We start from the raw sequence: 21,217 nt of genomic DNA on the forward strand, positions 1-21,217 counted from the left end.
TCACGGAACGTTGTTTATTCTAATCAGTTAGTTTACGAAAGTGACATCTAGAAGGAAATGTTTGTATACAATGCACAGGATAATAGTAACGTCAAGCTGTGTAACATGCATGCTATTTGAACTGCTAATAAATAATCATATTATGCTAAGATATGACGAAGATTAAAATGAATGGAAAAAGAAACACCGTTATTACAGTCGACTTTTCTTCTGATTTTGTACATTAGTTTTCTAAAGATCTAAATCTTTAACTAATAATATAAAATAAAAATAAAGAAGGAATAAAGCCCAAAATTTGCATGAAGTCATTAATCTTGGAAACCGGTTTTCCTTCCAACTTGCCAAAACAGGTAGGTTTCGAGAATTAAAATGTATCTTTTATAATAATGTTCGTTTAAATATGGGTATTTTTCTTTTCATTAAAATGAAAGTTTATAAAATACTTCTTTAGGATATCTCAAAGGGTACTGGTATATATATATATAGGACACACTGAAACATGAACTAGGTAACTGAGTAACAAAGACACAACTGAAATGTGGAATGTAAAATATACTGAGCAACAAAGAAACGTCTCTCCTTTTTGTCTTCTATATGTTCGTCTTTCAGTGTACTTTATAACTTGGTGAAGGTCACTTGTCTGTACATTCAGCACCGGTATTAGTCTTCGTCAATTGGTGAAGGTCACCTGTCTGTACATTCAGCACCGGGATTAGTCTTCGTCAACATCAGGACCTTCTGAATAAACAAAAACAGTAAATTAAGTAATATAAATAATATGTTGACTGATAAGGAAATATATATATATATATATATATATATATATATATATATATATATATATATATATATATATATATATATATATGACGGGCCATAGAGATGATTTCATTTCTCAAACTGTTAGTATAGTATTAGGTCAAACAAAATAAATTTGCTGGGGTGTGAGTTTGTGTTCATGTGTACAGAAAGACAATATATATTGAATAGGTATTAAATGTAAAATTAGCAATTTGTAGATACTTCCCCAATGAACACAACACATATTTTACCCTATATACAGACGCGTAGGAGCGTTATCTTGAGTGGGGGTACAATCTCTACTGGAGTTAGGCACAGTCTCGTGTGTGTGTGTGGGGGGGGGGGGGGGGGGGGGTAGGAAAAAAAAGAGAGTACATTTTCGACTTCGAGCGGGGGACAGTCCTCTCCACAGCTCCCGGTTCCTACAGATTGATACAACATGCTTCCTATATTATGTGATCAAAAGGTTTTAAGTATCACTCTGAACGGTAATATAGCATTAATTTGATTTAATGATTTGAAGTGTAATTTAAGTGTATGAAAACCTGTACATTTTAGGTTTCTTGTTTACTGTTTCACCTCCAAGGGAACATAAATACTGACAACATCACAATCAAGCACAGTGCTGTCGTTAATTTATTTTAACATTAGAGACAAATCAGGCCTTCACAAATTCATGTTCGCATGATCAACAAGTATCAGGACCAGTCCCCTTCCTATTCCATGGTAAAAATATTAGCTGCTAAATTCCGTGGTGGCAAGAAATTAAATCTGTTGAAGATAAACCCAGGTCTGGCAGGCCTTGGACATCGATAACCCAGGAAAACGTTAAGACCGTGGACTATTTGCAATGGAGCACCGAAGAAAGACAGTGTGACATAGAGTAGATATTCTGGAAATCAGTTATGGCTAAGTAAAATGCATTCTCCATGAACATTTGTGTTTGAGCCAAGTATGTGCTCACTGTGTGCCTGGAATTTTGACTTCCTGAATGAAATGAAACTGGATTCGATGTTCGGAGGAGAATCTTGAGCTGATGAATGTGGACAGGGGACGTTCTAAGCAGCGTTTAGTAACCAGAATGATATTCTTAATATTTACTCCGAGTCCAAGCATTATTTGAAAAAGTAGAAACACGTCAACTCTCCAGCACCAAAGAAACTCAATGTCCAACCCAATGCTAGCAAAACCATGTGTACCATTCTCTAAATGGCGGGACGTATCCCATTGGTAAAGCTGTACACCCGGCTGTTTCTTGTTCCAGCCAGTGCACCACGACTGGTGTATCAAAGGCCGTGGTATGTGTTATCCTGTCTGTGAGATGGTGCATATAAAAGATCCCTTGCAACTAATGGGAGATTGCAGCGGGGTTCCTCTCTATGACTATCAAAATTACCATATGTTTGACATTCAATAGCCGATGATTAATAAATCAATGTGCTCTAGTGATGTCGTTAAACAAAAACAAAGTTTAACTTTCTATTCTCAACAACGCTGAAGGACTCATTCATGTCGACTGTATGCCTCATATGTGTATATTAAGCGTCAGTATTACGCTGATTTGCTTATACATTCCCGTCAGTCAGTGCATCGAAAACGGCGAGGAAAGTTGTCAACCGCCCCTCTGCTGCTTTACGACAATGCACCTGCTCACATAGCACGGATTGCAGAAGCAGCTCTGCGAAACAGTGGATTCAAGTTGTTGCACACATCCTATTCCGCAGACCTGACCCCGAGTAGCGTGCTTACCAACTCGCAGGGTCACATCCCTGACAAGCGCCACGAGGATGACGATGAGTCCAAGTAGACTACAGATGAGTGAGTTAAACAAGCAAGACAACACATTGTATTGGAGAAAAGATAATATGTATGTATGTATGTATGCCCACAAAAGATTGTCAGGTCAAATGTTGGGAATTAACGTCCTTAGATCAAAGAAATGTTCAAGCACGGAAAAGATAATTAAAATCCTTCTTATGTTCGTACAATTCTAACCGATTGTGTAATCGAAAGTTGATCGGTTGGTACCGACCGATTATAACCGATGATCGATGAAGAAATCCCCAACCGATTCCCATCACTACTCTCCCACTCCCATTTGTAACTCTGTCCCACCTAGTGGGGCGGGACGTAGCCTTCTGGCAAATCGCTCGCTTGATGCGCGGTCGGTGTGAGATCCATCACCATCGATGGGCCCATTGGTCTATTTCTCATTCCAGCCAGTGCACCACGACTGGTATATGCCATCCAGTCGGTGGGATGGTGCATATAACAGATCCCAGGATACTAACGAAAAATATGCAGTAGGTTTCCTCTCTAAAACTATATGTCAAAAGGACCAAATGTTTGACATCCAATAGCCGGTTAATACATTTATGTGCTCCAGTGGTGTCGTCAAACAAACCAAACTTTAAACTACACCCAGTTACTTTCTCCCAAGACTATCCGTGTTTTGACAGTCTGGTCCATATCCCACTCTTAGGAGTCATGGTATGATGTTAACAGGGGGTACCTCTTGTAAGGCTTAGTCATACTGGCAGAGGACATAGTTACCCTGTATACATACCCGTATTGACCACAGAATTAATATTAATGAAGTTCGTCAATTACATGAAATATTAAAATTGAAATTAGATGTGAGAAATATACCAAAAGTTATGAGAGAACAGTTACAGAAAACATAATGACTGAATTTAGCTTGTTGAATATACTAGATTCTGGACTATTACGATCACTGGTTTTGAACCCTACCAGATCACTCTGGAAAATGTGTTTTAAATAAACCCATTGTTTTCAAATTGTATGGAAGATTTGTTTAATTTTCTAAATGGAAAATTTCAATGAAATCAGTCACATGTTCCCGGGAAATCTGTATATAGCATTGTTAGTATGTTATTAGTGTTTCAAGAATACTCTGATAAGTGCTTAATGTTTGTGAAATCATCTTGAAACGTGGTTCAGAACACATCTAATTGGTCTGGAAGCATATTTGGCATATAAATCATCCCCTAAAACATATATTTTGACACCAAAATCACCTCAATGTATGAACTATTGGCAGAGACATGGCTATCGGTAATATGACAGCAGCCATCTTGGAAAATGGCCGCCATGCGAGTTGCACACAGTTTTGAAATTGTCATCAGGTGGTTGTATGATTCCCAAACCATAATTAATTAAGTCTAGCCATATGACATAATATAGGTGGTCCTGTCTGTAGTAATATAGGTCGATGTTGACAGACAGCAAACAGGTGTCATTCGATTCCAAAAATGACGTTAGCCACCTAGAGTTTCAAATAACGCTACTCTTCATTTCGAGGAGTCTAAAACGGGAAACAACTCTCATTATACCTCAACATTCTGTCGACATACCGGCATGCTGTTCTAGATGCAGGAATGTACCCTTGTTTGTTTTGGTTTTTTACACCACAATTATGGGAGTTTCACCCAGTCTGGCCACAGTGGTGATGTGATCCCTAAACAGACGCTCGTAAAGAATATTAGACCACCGAGTCTTTCTCTCTTTCTCTTATTTAGGAATGAGAATCAAAAGACAAGTTAGTGTCACTTAGGGCCTCCACGAATTCAAAATATAGGATTCGAGTGCTCAAGGGTCACACTCGACCTGCACCCGAGTAGCCGACACCAGATGATAATGTGACAAAGTAAAACAGCATTATGCCTCTAAAATCCAGCGCTGAATATGGATGCCAAATGCAGCCATTGTATTGCATTCCGCACATTCGACTTTTCATCACTAGCCCTATAATGTAACCGGCGGCAAGCATATAGCAAAATGACGTAAACAAATTTAATTAAACGAGAGTGCTCTTCCTTGCACGGATACTCGAACTCTGTGAATGGACTCGGGTCTTGCTGGACTCGGCCCGTGTCCAAGTACTCCAGGAGACCCTAGTGTCACTAACTATAATCTGCTGTGTCATCATTATTCATGTGATATTAGTTACATGGTTAGTTAACAAAATAACTATTTTGACACAATAATTATAGCATTATATATATATATATATATATATATATATATATATATATATATATATATATATATATATATATATATATATATATCATATCATATACTATCTTACATTTTCAGTGGAATCAAAGTATGTGCTATTTTTCAGATCACATACTTTATGAATTTGATAACTTTGCAAATTAGATGTAAATTAATTGAGGTCACGGCACTAGGTTTATTGACATTTAAGCAAACGTATTAGAGTGACACTCCATAATTGATTTGCTATCATAGTCATCAAATGAAAACATTTCAATAGCAATTTTACACTAAAAGCTATCCATCGTTGATATAACAAAACACGTGAAGCACCAGTTATTTTGATATCAGGACATCCAAAATGACGTCATTCCCATTCAAAAAGACACCGCGCCACATATGCTTACGTCATTTGAATATCTAGTAATGACGGACTGGAATTAAAGTTGTGTGTACAGTTTACAAAACCACGTTGTATTAAACTTGAACTTATATGATAAAGAGATTATTAGCCTCGTGTGTTTCGGTATCTTCAATATCATATATTAGAATTAAAAATAATGTATTAATGTATATATGCATGCACATACGTACAATTGATGTTGTTAATTGTTCTTTACCTGCTTCAGGTATATCCCCATCTCTCTGTCCGCCTCCTTGACCGCCACCTCCATGTCCGCCCACTCCATGGGCCCCGCTCATTGCATGACCACCGCCCCCATGACCGCCTGCAGATAAGACCGTCGTCACGGACATGACAAGAAACTGAAAGAAGAGAAAAAAGTAAAGTTTGTTTTATTTAACGACGCCACTAGAGCACATTGATTTTTTATCTTATCATCGGCTATTGGACGTCAAACATATGGTCATTGTGACACTGGGTGTTTTTTAGAGGAAACCCACTGTCGCCACATAGGCTACTCTTTTACAACAGGCAGCAAGGGATCGTTTATTTGCGCTTCCCACAGGCAGGATAGCACAAACCATGGCCTTTGTTGAACCAGTTATGGATCACTGGTCGGTGCAAGTGGTTTACACCTACCCATTGAGCCTTGCGGATCACTCACTCAAGGTTTGGAGTCAGTATCTGGATTGAAAATCCCATGCCTCGACTGGGATCCGAACCTAGTATCTACCAGCCTTTAGACCGATGGCCTAACCACGACGCAACCGAGGCCGGTGAAGAAACAAAAAAGGAATGCACTTTCAAGATGTTCAAGATTAGGGCGACGCTTAAATCGATTCTATAGTAAGCGTTTTCGTGTGAGCATCATCATGGCAGTGCAGTTGTTGAATGCGGAAAATGAATACAAAGAAGAAGAAGAAGAAGAGGAATCCATTTTGTGGTTGCCCAAAATAGCGTTTCCATATGCGAGATGCGGTTTTTAGTAATCACGCAAGCACCTGGGCCCGTCCTTATAAAACGTTCAAAGTCCAGACTCAATCTCAAATGACGTCACACGCATGCAATTTTTATGGCGCTGCCATGACGTTACTGTCTCAAGCTCTATTAGAGTCTTGAGTCTAGACTGTAAACGTTTTATAAACATCAGTTCACGTCTGCGGTTTTTGGTAATCACACATACACCGGGCCAGCGTCGCATATGGGGAACAACCCTAAATCATGGTTGTGTTCAGCCAGACAGCCTAGGCCCTGCCATATGTGACACAGGCGATTACCAAGAAGCGCATCTCGCATATCTCTCTTTTTTCTTCTCTTTTTTTTTTTTCCTTTTTTTTTTACTTTGGGGGGGGGGGGGAGGAGGGGGGTCTCCGTTCGCTAACCTGGGCCGAGATCAACAACAGCGAGTAGAAAGACGTTCCCTAGACTGGTTTATGCGCTTCATGTTAAATCAAATGACGACATCGAGGACCAGTCAAATTGTTCGCGAACGTTAGCGTCGCACGCTGTCGCTGAACATGGCACAGATGTTTGCATTTCGCGTTAAGCCAAATGCCCACATCGGGAAAGAATATGAATATGAATAGTAGGCGAACGTCAGAGTTGTTCGCTGTCACTGAACGCATGACAATGTATAAGCCAGAGAATATGAACACGGATCAATACCGACACAAGTAGACAAACTCAACACAATTAATTAAAGCAACATTCCTGAGTTTGCTGCAATGTTTAAGATGTTATCGACTAACAGAGACTTTTTAACGACTGTAATTACATATAATATATATATTCCTGCATAACATATTAGTGGCTGTATATTAAACGTGTTTCTGATCATTCTAATATTTGTACTTTTTTTCGTACGTACGAAATAATTCGATGACAGAATCCAGTCTGAGCTTCTTACAAATATTAAGACGACCAGAAACACACTGAATGTACAGACACTGATATTCTAAACAAGAAAATTATTTAATATTTAAGTTTAATCGTAAAAATATTTTATTAGTCGGAAACATTTTAGTATGCAGCAAACACAGGAGTATCCCTTTAAGAGGCAGTGGACATAAAAAAAATTGCTAGTGTTATATGCATATGTACATGTATTAGCATTAAGATCTTTGGTTTTTAAATTTAGTATAAATGTAAATATTTGTTTATTGTATATATCGTCTCTCATAATTCCCTATGGAATGGCTTATGTACTTTTATATGTTTATTTTAATTCGAATTATGTTGTACATGAGGTGAGACGTAAATAAAGATATCTGTCTGTCTGTCTGAGTAAGTGTTGATCACAGATGACTTCTAAACATTGTTTCAGTAAATTGTGACCTGTGATACACGCACAAATCTTGCACATGATATTTTGTTTTCGTGCATTTATGGAAACCAACGATTCGTTACACGTTATTGTGTAACGATACATATTATTTGTTCGCCCGAAATTGTTGTTTAAATCCTTACATTTACGAACATGATTGTCACAACAATGGCATCTTACAACGGAAAATGGTGTAATTGTCAAATTCATTACCGGCCTTGATGGTTAAGTCATTGGACATAAGGCTGGTAGGTATATGGTTCGCAGCCCGGTGCCGGCTCCCACCCAGAGCGAGGTTTAACGACTCAGAGGGTAGGTGCTCGACCACTACACCCACTTTTCTCTCACTAACCACTAAGAAATAACTCTCTGTCCTGGACAGACAGCCCAGATAGCTAAGGCGTGTGTGTATCTAGGACAGCGTGCTTGAACCTAATTGGATATAAGCACGAAAATAAATTGAAATGAGATGAAATCAAAATCATTGTAAAAGAAACAGTACTTACCACGAACACCAAACATTCCATAGTGAAAACCTTCATTTTTGGAACTTTCACTTGCTAGGAATGGACTGGACTGGACGTAGACCGGTGGCACCGCTTCCAATTAGTTGGACACGGACTGGTTGGCTTCTCAGTGTATGGTCCACAAAAATGGAAGTAAACTGGTAGCACCACTACGATTCAGCTATCTCTGGACTGAAATGTTGCTGAATATATAGTCTACCTAAGAATAATTTCACCACAAAATATATATGAATCTTGGACCGAGTCGACACAAATGTGTATACATAAATAATTTTAAGTACAAAACGTATTTGGTTTATTGCGCAATGGCTTTTGTAGCTTGGGCGATTGCGCAAGTTCGCTTATTTTTTAATCTTTGGTGGTTCTGTCCAAGAAAATGGTCATTTGTGAGCAATTATTGTATATTTGAATCCTTTTGGCATACTTTTTGCCTGTTCATAGATAGCTAAATAAATGGATAAATGTAAAGATAGATGGATGAAAGAATGGGTGGGTGGGTGGATGGATGGATGGATAGATGGATTGATGGATGGATGGATGAGTAGTTAGGTAGGAAGATCAAATATTTATTAGCCAAAACGTTATTTATTAATTCTATATAAAATTGTGGCATTAATATTAAGCGAATATCCCCTAAAATGTAGCATTAAAGTTGCACAAGAATTAATTTTGTTTAAAGACGCTCTATCAATGTTGCAAGATGTCATTATTAAGATAAAATATCCATTTAAAATTACAACCAAATACATTTAATAGCTGACTGACAAACTATTATCCTGTTCAATTATTTAGACCCAAAGTTTTTCGCAAATGTTACGTTTATTTCCTATTCGATATTTGTTTTCTTTGCATTTACATGAAAACAAACCCAAACCCCGACAGGTTTTATATACAAATCATCATATAAAATGCACGAAGTTGACTTAATTCCACTTTTTAAAAATCTCTGTGTCTTTTGAATGCACGTTATTTCTCCTATAAATAACTAAGGTCATTTGCATATCAAAAGCATCATTCTATAGTGCGTTTCAAACTAATGTTCGGTTCTATCGTCCTATCCGCACAAATCGTAGTATGACCTATATTTAAGAAAATATCTGTAAACATGAAGCAGGCGCGGATTCAGGTGGGGAGTTCAAGTGACAAAACCTCAGTTTGAAAAAAAAAATATGTATCAAATATTATAATTATATTGTGGAATACACAAGCGCGCGCGCTGAAGGGAGAGACAGACAGACAGAGAGAGAGAGAGAGAGAGAGAGAGAGAGAGAGAGAGAGAGAGAGAGAGAGAGAGAGAGAGAGAGAGAGAGAGAGAGAGAGAGAGAGAGAGAGAGACGTCATTTATGTAACAACGCTCTCAACATATTTTAATCTATGGTTATATGGTTATAGGGAGAGAGAGAGAAGAATATGGTATGCATGTGATTGGTGGAGGTGTGACCCTCTGCTCAACCCCAACCCCACTTAAGGCTTCTTTTGTATATGGAGCGGGACGTAGCTCAGAGGTAAAGCGTTCGCTCATGGTGGACCCATTGGGTTGTGTCTAGTTCCAGCCTGTGCACCACAACTGATGTATAAAGGCTGTGGTATGTGCTATCCTGTCTATGGGATGGTGCATATAAAACGTCCCTTATTGCTTATCAAAATTGCTTATCGGAAACAGTGGCCCATGTGGCGGTAGCGAGTTTCTTTCTCACTGTCATAATGCTCCTTAACCGTTTTGTCTGACGCCACATAAACGTATATCAAATGCGTTGAGTGTGTCGTTAAATAAACATTTCTCTCGTATGTATGTGTAGTCTATATGCATTTCTAGTCGATTAGTTTATAGGTTGTTAGGTTGTTTGATAGTGAATGATATGGAAATAAATTGTTTTTGGTGTTAAAGAGTTCATGCATACATTAAAGTAATACTCCTGATGGGTATGGAGAAATAACTTAATCAGTCGACGAACTCGTTTCTTCATCACTATCTTCGTTAAGGGGGACTATCACAGGGGGTATTTTATTTCTTATAAAACTATTTTGTTTTCTAAAATCTTCTTCGATCTTTATTACATGTTTAACTGCGTCAGAGAAGTGTGTAGGTGTGACAGAGTTCAATGCATGTGCAAGTTCTCTCCGCACCGTGGTAATTGTACCATCATTATGACGAGCTATGTGCCCTTTGACTTGACTCCAGATCAGTTCTATCGGATTGAGTTCAGAATGTCTTGGCGGCAGTCTTAGACACAAGTGCCCATGGCGTTCAGCAATATCATCCGTAACAAATTGCTTTGCACATTTGTTACTTTTCACAAGTTCATAAAGAACTGGCTTTGTCATGTTACTCTCAAAAGGTATATTTTTGTTTCGTAGCCACGACTGAATTTCTTCCTTTTTAGCGTTTAGTGCAGAACATCGTGTAATCTCAGTTAATTTGTTGTGGTAGCTTGCGTTATCCATGACGATAACAGAAGGTTCTGGTAGAGAAGGCATAAGTTGTTCTTCAAACCATTTGATGAAATTTTCATGATTCATCTCACCATGATAGTCTCCATCTGGGTTTTTTAGCCTCAAAGCTCAATTCACAGCCATCTATCAATCCATATTTATCACAGCCAGCATGACAAATAATAAGTCTTTTTCCCTTCCCAGTCACCGAACAGAGTTTAGGAACTCGATCAGCAGCGTCTGATTTCGGCAGGTGATTGGCGGTACTTGTGCCCGGGTGGATATCTGTCCAGTGGTGGGATGTTGTGTGGTTGACATTCACCCAGGTCTCATCTTGATACACTATTAAATACCCCTGTTCTCGTAAACTGGATATTTCATGGAGATAGGACAGTCTCCTGTCTGATATATTGGCGTCCTCAAAAATCACTTTTCCGGTTGTAGACATATGTTGGTATTTAAAATCGAGGTCATGGAGTGTTCTTCGTAAAGTTGATATGGATATGTTGGTTCCACATTCCTCCCTTAAAGCCACGTTAATCTTATGTAATGTAGGTAATTCGCCCTCTCTATAAAATCTGTATACTCGTCGTCTAATAACATCTTTATCAAATAAATCGATGAGTTTTCGGTCGCGTTTTTTAACAGTGATTTCTGTGCTTGGATTCGTAGAGCTTAGATTTCTCACAGTTCTTTTTACTGTTGAAACCGAAACTTTAAGTGCAGCGGCAACTCGATCGACAATTCGATAAGAAGCATACCTAGGTCTACCGCGCTGATATTCATCTTCAAAATAATCGAAAACGTTCTTAATACACGATTTTACATCGACTGAAGTGTTTTTCGATTTACCCATATATTTCCTCAAATAACAATAACAAGAATGTCGACTACTACATTTTCAATGAATTTATATACCCTACCTAACTTGTATTTTACGTGGTTTACACATTGCTACAATAGCACGTGCAGTCATAGATCGAAATAATGATGTTATTGACCAAGCAATGCTATCGTATTTTGAACATTCAGGGCTGTGTCTGCGGGATGAAAAAGTGGTTGAACCCATACGAGTCCGAACAATAGCCCTTTGGTTTTTCGCATTACAAATGTAACACCCAACCCCCAAACCCCAGCCCCTAGCACCACCCTAAATACTATATATATATATATATATATATATATATATATATATATATATATATATATATATATATATATATATATATATATATATATATATATATATATATATACGTATGAGTTCCCAATTTAGAGGCAAATTAAATAACATTTTTATTATTATTTGATGTTGGTGGCCTTTGACATTTTATCCCCCCCCCCCCCCGGTCTTCTGGGTCCGGCCCTGCATTAAATTTATTTATAAATTTGGAAAGCACATTCCTGTGGTGTGTGAGGTGATTTGTGTTTATTACTGTGCTACACCTCAGTTGTGTTAGGTTAGGTATGGTATGCTAATATATAAATGATATAATAAAATAAAAATACATAATACATTAGCTAAATTTATTAAATATAATGCACCTACAAGAAAGGGTTACATGTTCTGTTTGTTTACATCTATGTTTAACGGAAAGATTAGACAATGCTGTTACACACTGTTACACACTGCAAAACAATAATAACCTTGATAATGCACCTACAAGAAAGGGTTACATGTTCTGTTTGTTTACATCTATGTTTAACGGAAAGATTAGACAATGCTGTTACACACTGCAAAACAATAATAACCTTGATTTAGTGAAACAAGCTATAATGGCCTTCACGTAGCCTCAGATCCCAATGTTTTTATATGCAAATGACCTTAGTTATTTATAGGAGAAATAACGTGCATTCAAAAGACACAGAGATTTTTAAAAAGTGGAATTAAGTCAACTTCGTGCATTTTATATGATGATTTGTATATAAAACCTGTCGGGGTTTGGGTTTGTTTTCATGTAAATGCAAAGAAAACAAATATCGAATAGGAAATAAACGTAACATTTGCAAAAAACTTTGGGTCTAAATAACTTGAACAGGATAATAGTAGATGGTAAAATTGCGTTTTTGCGCCATAATTATTTGACAATGTAGTCTTGGCTTGTGTTTTGGTGGGCATGTGAGGTACAGTTTCCTGTTTACTTTCTCGGTTTATATAGATTCACGAGGAATCCAATATTTATGCAGAACGTTATACTTTTGATATTTTGGAGATGATTATGCAAATATTATATATGAAATGATTAATTTATAATTAATTATTCTTACAACTGAACGTACAAATAACGAAATATGGCATGTATATGAGTTATTACTAACGGGGAAGAGAAACTGCAACTAAAGTCCATTTCCATAGTAACAGAAAATCAACCGTGTTACTGACATTCAATCCGTATTACATATTGGCATTTTATACAGAAAATACGACGCTACTAGTTTGTTTATTTATTTTGTTTAACAACACCACTAGAGCACAATGATTTATTAATCATCGGCTATTGGATGTCAAACATTTGGTAATTCAGACACAAAGTCATTAGAGGAAACCTGCTACACCTTTCCTAATGCAGCAAGGGATCTTTTATATGCACTTTCCCACAGACAGGAAAACACATACCACGGCCTTTGACCAGTTATGGTGCACTGGTTGGAACGAGAACAAATCCAATAAGCTGAATGGGTCCACCGAGGTGGTTCGATCCTAGGACGCCAGCCCCTCAAGCGGTCACTCAACTAAATCCCGCCCCCCACGACGCTACTAGTGTATTAACCCTCGGGGCGAGACGTAGCCCAGTGGTAAAGCGTTCACTTGATGTGCGGTCGGTCTGGGATCGATCCCCGCCGGTGGGCCCATTGGGCTATTTCTCGCTCCAACCAGTGCACCACGACTGGTAAATCAAAGACCGTGATATTTGTTATCCTGTCTGTGGGATGGTGCATATAAAAGATCCCTTGCTGCTAATCGAAAAGAGTAGCCCATGAAGTGGCGACAGCGGGTTTCCTCTCTCAATATATGTGTGGTCCTTAATCATAATAGTCCGACGCCATATAACTGTAAATAAAATGTGTTGACTGCGTGGTTAAATAAAACATTTCCTTTCCTTTCCTTTTTTCTTCTTTTTACCAAACACGATATACGATAAAAGACACATAGAAGTTTGAGTTATGACACGTTCCAAAACTGACTACAAGGTGTTTTTAATATGCGAACCCAATTTTGTGGATAAGTAGTTGAATACTTCAATCTATGGTTGAGAAATATGGGGATTTCATAAAGCTGAAGATATAGAAACACTGCATGTACAGTTCTGTAAAACAAATTACTAGGAGTACGTAAAAGGTGAACTAGGGCACGTGTAACGATTTACGGGCTCTTTATGTAGAAATGCAGCAATATGAAGACAGCTGCTTAAGGAATATCAGACAGGAACTCAGCAGGATTGGTGTAAGTTGTATATGGAATTTAGAAAAGTTAGATAATTATATTTTTACCATAATAAAAGAAAGATTACTGGATGTATGTATGCAGGAATGCTATAGCAGAAGAAAAACAACATCAAAAGGAAAACTTTATCAATATTTATTAAACGAATTTAAGTTACAAAGCTACTAAAAAATCCCCTATAGCAATGCTTTATTTATAAGAATTAGCAAAGATTAAAATATGTGCTCATAAGTTAAATATAGAATTTGGGAGATATAAATATGTTAAAAAAACACAAACACTATGTAGAGTTTGTAATTCCAGTGAAATCGAAGATGAATTCCATTCTATACTGCAATGTCACCAATATAATGATCTTAAAAAAGTTTATCGACACCTATGGATCACATTAATTAATTAATCATCGGCTATTGATTATCAAACATTTGAAAATTCTGACTCGTAGTCATCAGAGGAAACCCGCTACATTTTTCCTAATGCAGTAAGGGATCTTTTATATGCACTTTCCCACAGCCAAGAAAGCACATACCACGGGATATAATGATCTAAGACTAAATGTTATTAAAACGTATTATTATTACCAGACGACCTAGTGTTTTTAAGGTAATTGAACTACTAAAAACATTAAAGAGCTGAATAACCTTGGGAAATATTTAATTCAGGCAAATAATTTTTAGAAATAATTCGATTTAATCTAGTGTTATACTGTATAGTTATATTTGTATTGCGTTTTTGACATTACCATATTATATGGAAATCACTCTCCACCATTACATAGAGGATAATAAACGAGTTACCAGTTATTATCAAATTTATGTCCTGAGAGTGAAATAATTTTCACTTGTCACGAGCTTTAGAAATTATGTACATTTATCAGTTTGATTAACGACGTGTTTAAAAACATTTATCTTTCGTAAAAGTAAAAGTAAGTTTGTAATTCCTAGGGCACATTGATTTAATCGCTATTGGACGTCAAACATTCCATTCTTAGAGGAAAACTGTGCCACATGTCAGGCAGCAATATAATGGCCTTTGTTGATCAAATGGTTTTACCCAAAAGGGTTTAGTCGGTATCTGGATTAAAAATCCCATGCCTATGGGATCCGAACCCAGTTCCTACCAGCCTGTAGAATTGCCAATCATCGGCTATTCTTATCAAAGTTATTTGAAGTTGTAAGTTTGATTATAGTCATGTAAAGAGTTGTTTGAATGTTTGATTGCATTATTCTTTTAAGCAGTACCAAATGAAAGATTGTAGGTGTTCTGAGTGAATAAAGTTCTGTTCTGTTCTGTTCTGAGTTTGTTATTCTGTTTATTACCCAGCTATTTTAAAAAAAAGCCTTTATTTTCGAAATAACCTACATCGGCTACACGTCCATATATATAGCAACGACGTAAAATATTGTACTGCTCTGAGTATTGTTTTAACTTTGTATTTTATTCACGGTTCACAGATAATTTTCAAAACCCAAAGTTCTATATATTCTGTAAAAAAAAAAATCTATAATGAATTGCATTAAACTACCATTTTATTACAAGTTTAACACTGAAACCAGAAATACGTAAACGCAAACGCTTTAAACTACGTGGCGTCATTGTGTGTGCTTTGCCAAATCGTGATGACATCATATTTAGTACCGACAACGTGATTGGTTTGTTGTCGTCTAATAAAACGACCCATTTTGTAAATATGTACCCATTTTGTAATAACCTTGTCCCATTTTGTAATATTTATTTTGTAATAAAAAACGAATAATTCTTTTAGAACGTAATTTTGTAATCGATTTTGTAATTTATTTCTAGTGTAATAAAGGCTTAAAACGTCAGATTACAACATAGGTATAGGCCTTTGTTTAATATAAGTGAAATATATTCAATTTGGGTTTAGATTTATTTTGGCGTTTTTAACCCCCATTAATATACATTGTTTTATGTTCCAAAGGTGCTATTCGGTTGGGGTATGAAGAACCAAGTATGTTTTCTACAGCTGTGTATCAAAAATAGTAGCTTGTGTGGGTAGTCTGTATCATTAATTATCGGAACAGCAACAGCTAATTGACTTTGTGATGTTAAATAATACATTAAAGATTTAATTTCACTTAAGTAAGGCACGAGTCTAAAAGCATACTAGTTTTATGTATACTGTTTGTGAATGTATACATTTATGCATGTAGGTAACATTTAGTTTATATATTTCATTGTATTATTACCTAACATGAAAACCAAAAGCGTGTAATGAATATTCTTATTCTCTTGTGCGTTTTACATACTGTGTTATGCTGTTGTAAGCTTACAGCTTAAAGCAATAAAATATATTGAAACACATATACATTTATGATTATTTTGTGTGTTGATTATACTCTCCGTATGAAAAATTTATCCTAGCTAAAATAATACAAAGGTGAATGAATACATATACACAATCCAATGAATGCATATGTAAGCTGCACATTTTTTCTACCCCAGCCCTTGAATTCTCCTTAAATTTGCATCAGTTTACTTTTAACTAAATGTTGTTTATTCGTACTATAGATTACACATCCATTTTCTTTTTCTTTGATAAAGTTAAAGCGGCAAGTTTAAGCAGTACACCGAAATGTTTGTAAATGAAACCTACCTCTATTGAAAGATTGTAGTTAACTTGGTTCTGAGTGTATAATAAAAGTTCTGTTCTGTTCTGTTCTGAGTTTGTTATTCTGTTTATTACCCAGCTATTTTAAAAAAAAGCCTTTATTGTCGGTTCGAATAAGAATAAATAACCACATCGGTGGGTATTATATATTATATATATATATATATATATATATATATATGCATCAAGACATATATGAGCATATATAGTCAGGCGGAAAACTAAACGTACAAATAATTGTATAATTGTGCTCTGAGATCACATGTGTTTTATGTGTATTTTATTTTATTCACGGTCAGTTCACAGATAATTTTCAAAACCCAAAGTTCTATATATTCTGTAAAAATCTACAATAGATCATAGTCGTGGCGTAATGAAATTGCCCAAATGATGTGTTAAGGTTCTACTGTTACCCCAAGTCCCCCAGGCGAACGTTCAACCGATTATGCTAGATCCCGCACCGATCATGATAGATAATACCACACGATGGGTTACGAAAAAACAGCAAGGATATTTTTATGCACTTTTCCACTGACATACCAGTATAAATACGTAAACGCAAAAAAACGCTTTACAAACTACGTGGCGTCTGGATTGTGTGTAGGCTTTGCCAAATCGTGATGACATCAATTCTAGTTTACCGACAACGTGATTGGTTTGTTGGCGTCAAATCGTCCAATAGTAGTGTACGATTTGAAACCAATGCTATGATTACAGGATGGGTCATTTTTATTACAAAATGATGACGTTTTTTATTTTTACCTGTTATGAGTGCCTGCTGGGGTACATAAACTGTACGTATTGTATATAGACATAGGGCTGGGGTAATATAAACTGGTTAGACTAGGGAATAACTGGTTAAGATATCGGCTTTATCCTGCGAAGGTTAGAATGGCGAATGCAGCTCGGCAGAGCCTCGCTGCATTCGCCATTCGACCTGAACAGGATAAAGCCGATATCTTAAGACCGTAACCAGTTATTTCTTTTATCCTGCAATCCTACAGGAATATTCGGAAAACCATTATTTATTCCAGTTTTGTGTACACAAATCGAGTAGGCCTATTGTCAACCTAGCAAGGCTTTTTCCGTATGACGTCATACAAGATACATGACGTCATTATTTGTAAGACGCTAGCTACATTCTGTTACATTAAAAAAGCGTTTTTCAACTCTAATTCATAAATATATATACAAGGTTTGTATTGTTATAGCAAAGTTAAAAGTCATTTGTATTTTCTGTCCTTCAACAAATGATTTAAAGAGTATATTTGTTGAAAATCTACTCTGAAATACTCAGTCGAGTCGGGCTTATGTCACGTAACCTATATTTTTGGTCAGTGACCGAAAATATAGAGATTTATCTAGTCATAATATCTTGCCAATGTATACAGTGATTGCAGGATAAATGTATTTATTATGTATGCTGATGTGTTGTAAAATTTAAGGCAATAAATTAACTTGTAAACTTCCTACAGCAAGCCCACCGTGCAGGCATTTATTTTAAAGTTCCAACAATCTGCGAAATCCTTCTAGGACAGTAAAGTAGAACAATGAATACACTTTCAAAATACGCACAAAGCTGTAACGTTGTGTCTATAGTAGAGTATCATCATACCCGTCAACACGAAAAAACTATTCCCCCCACCCAGCCAAACTACATTGAGACTATTTCATTCTTTCATTATCACTTAGGTTTAGTTCAGTCGCTGGAGCATTCGCCTGAGAGGCTTGGGTCGTAGGATCGAGCCTCCTAAGTGAACCCATTTGCTTACACGTACCAGCCAGTGACACATGACTAGTATATCAAACACCGTGGTATTTGTTATCATGTCTGCTGGAAATTGTATATAAAAGAGCTCTTGCTGCTAAAGGGGAAATGTAGCGGATTTACTCTAAAGACTATGTTTCAAATTTACCAATTGTTTGACATCTAGTCGCCTATGATTAATTAATCAATGTGCTCTAGAGGTGTCATTAAAAAACCCAACCCCGACCTAAACTGAAAAGAAAACACACCCAAAAACAACACCCACAAAAACGTCAGCGGAATTAAATGTGTCAATTGCCATAAACCGTTTTGGTGTTGTATGATGAACATCCATAGGTGCAACTACAAACCAAGATTCGTTGACCAAGTTTTTACCACTGGCGTTCGGGTCCTGGTTGGAATTTATGGGCATTTAGTTAGTACCACTCCGTGGAACGAGTGTAGTGTAGTATACATTTTTCAAACAATCAGACTTTGATGCTTTTATTTTTAATTTAATCCCAATCATATACTTAACTTTGTCTGACACCCAATAGCCAATGTGTATTTTTGTACTGGGGTTTCATTAAACATTCATTCATTCATTATAATGGCGAGACGTAGCCCAGTGGTAAAGCGCTCGCTTGATGCCCGGTCGATTTGGGATCAATCCCCGTCGGTGGGCCCAGTGGGCTATTTCTCGTTCCAGCCAGTGCATCAGGACTGGTATATCAAAGGCCTTGGTATGTGTTATCCTGTCTATGGGATGATGCATATAAAAGATCCCTTGCTACTAATTGAAAAATATAGCGGATTTCCCCTCTCTAAGACTATATGCCAAAATTACCAAATGTTTTATATCCAGTAGCTGATGATTAATAAATCAATGTGCTCTAGTGGTGTCGTTAAACTTTCGGCGATTGTGGAAGCCAAATTATTGAATCGCATGCAAAACTGTAGTCCAATCTATGGAATTTCTGTCACGTCAGCCGTCGATGAAAATATATATTAAAGCCACAACATATGAGACAGCTGTTACCAATGGGAAGAAATGAGGTAACACGTGGCATTTGAGACCAAAATGTGATTTCATACTAAAGTAGTTATGCACGGGGCGGGTTTTAGCTCAGTTGCTTGAGCTCTCGCTTGAGGTGCTTGCGTCGCAGGATCGAACCATGTCGGTTGAGACATTCAACTAATTGTTTTTTTCTCATTCCAACCAGTGCACCACAACTGGTCAAAGGCCGTAGTATGTTGTTTCCTGTGTGATAAGTGCATATGAAGATCATAAATTACCAAATGTTTGACATCGAACAACCGATGATTAATTCATCAATGTGCTCTAGTGGTGTCGTTAAACAAAAACGAACATTAAACTGTATAACGCACATACATACATATATGTAATGTGAGATTGAATGTCAGTTCTGTGGGTTTGACTACAAGTAAAATGGTTAACTTCCTGATAATATGGATAAGGGTTTTGTTTGCAGTCAATAATTGGAAAGACACCATTCAGACTTGTAGAGAAGAAATAATAATACATTTAACTGATTTGGTATAACTGGATGTATTCTGGTAGGCAGTAAATAACCCACAATTTTATACAAGGGTTCGGGTTATTGTGTGTTTTATAACAACCTCACACGTGCAATAGCAATAACATAAGACTGGGTGGTGCGTTTTCATTGGAGTTCAGTATCAGTGGTGGATCTAAGGGGGCCACAGGGGACCGCACCCACTAATTTTGCGACATTTATATAAGAATTGTTTCTCATTTTTTAGGAATTTATCGATGTATAAAAGTCACAAATGGTATAAAATCGCGTAGCGTACCGAAGCGATTTTATACTACATTTGTGACTTTTATACATCGATAAATTCCTAAAAAATGAGAAACAATTCTTATAATTACAAACAGTACAAGAAGTGTACCTTAAAACACTCAAAAATAATTTCTTTCGTTCTTACCGTCAGCCATGTTCTGTAAATAAGCGTAGGAATACATGTATACATACTATTGGATGTTTTGGGGAAGGGGGGGGGGGGGGGGGTAACAGAATAAAAACAAATTAAAAATATATTGTAATTTTTTTTAAATTTATAACATGAATATCTCATCCAGTTTCCCTTATTATTTTAATCGAGAAAACAGGTCACTTCCTTGTTCTATGTTTAAAACGATCACCGAAATGGGTCATTGGGCTTATCGCCCATCCAGCTAAAAATAGTTCCAATCGATCTTGGTCTTCCGTGATGACGTATTTTTATGAGGTTTATGGAAGGATAACGCTTGGTTTTTTAGTGACGTCAGCCAATCAGAATACAGTAAATCGTATAAATTCGGAAAGTTTGTAATTATATATATATATATATATATATATATCTATATATATATATATATATATATATATATGTCTTTCTTTTTTTCTTTTTTACGTTGGAGCATCCGACGAATCCCTTAGGAAATATACTTGCCCACCTCCACCCTCTCAAACGGATTTTCTGGATCCGCCACTGCGTATATTAAAACCACATGTCAGACAGCTATTGTTGTTGGAAAGAAATAAGGTACCCGGTAGCACATGGTATTTGAGATCAAAATCTGATTCACTACTACAGTAGTTATGTCTGAATAAAGCACGTGGATGTAATGTGAGGTTGGACCGGCCTCGTTGGTATCGTGGTTAAGCCTGGTAGGTACGTCTGGTAGGTACTTGGTTCGCAGCATGGTACCGGATTCCCACCTAGAGCGAATTTTAACGACTCAATGGGTAGGTGTAAGACCACTACACTGACTTCGCTCTCACTAACCACTAACAACTAACGACTAATCCACTGCCCTGGACAGACAGCCCATATAGCTGAGGTGTGTTTGCCTAGGAT

General features: G+C 36.8%; 1 long non-coding RNA gene across 1 annotated transcript; it reads right to left on the reverse strand.

Moving 5' to 3' along the window:
- Positions 1-8,249, reverse strand: LOC121388946. Its single transcript, XR_005960027.1, has 3 exons — positions 8,054-8,249; positions 5,442-5,586; positions 1-738 (listed from the first exon to the last, which is right to left on the reverse strand). It is a non-coding gene; the product is annotated as an uncharacterized LOC121388946 (long non-coding RNA).
- Positions 8,250-21,217: the final 12,968 nt, after the last annotated feature.

Source organism: Gigantopelta aegis, chromosome 14 (genome assembly GCF_016097555.1).
Source record: "Gigantopelta aegis isolate Gae_Host chromosome 14, Gae_host_genome, whole genome shotgun sequence".
NCBI classification, from domain to species: Eukaryota; Metazoa; Mollusca; class Gastropoda; order Neomphalida; family Peltospiridae; genus Gigantopelta; species Gigantopelta aegis.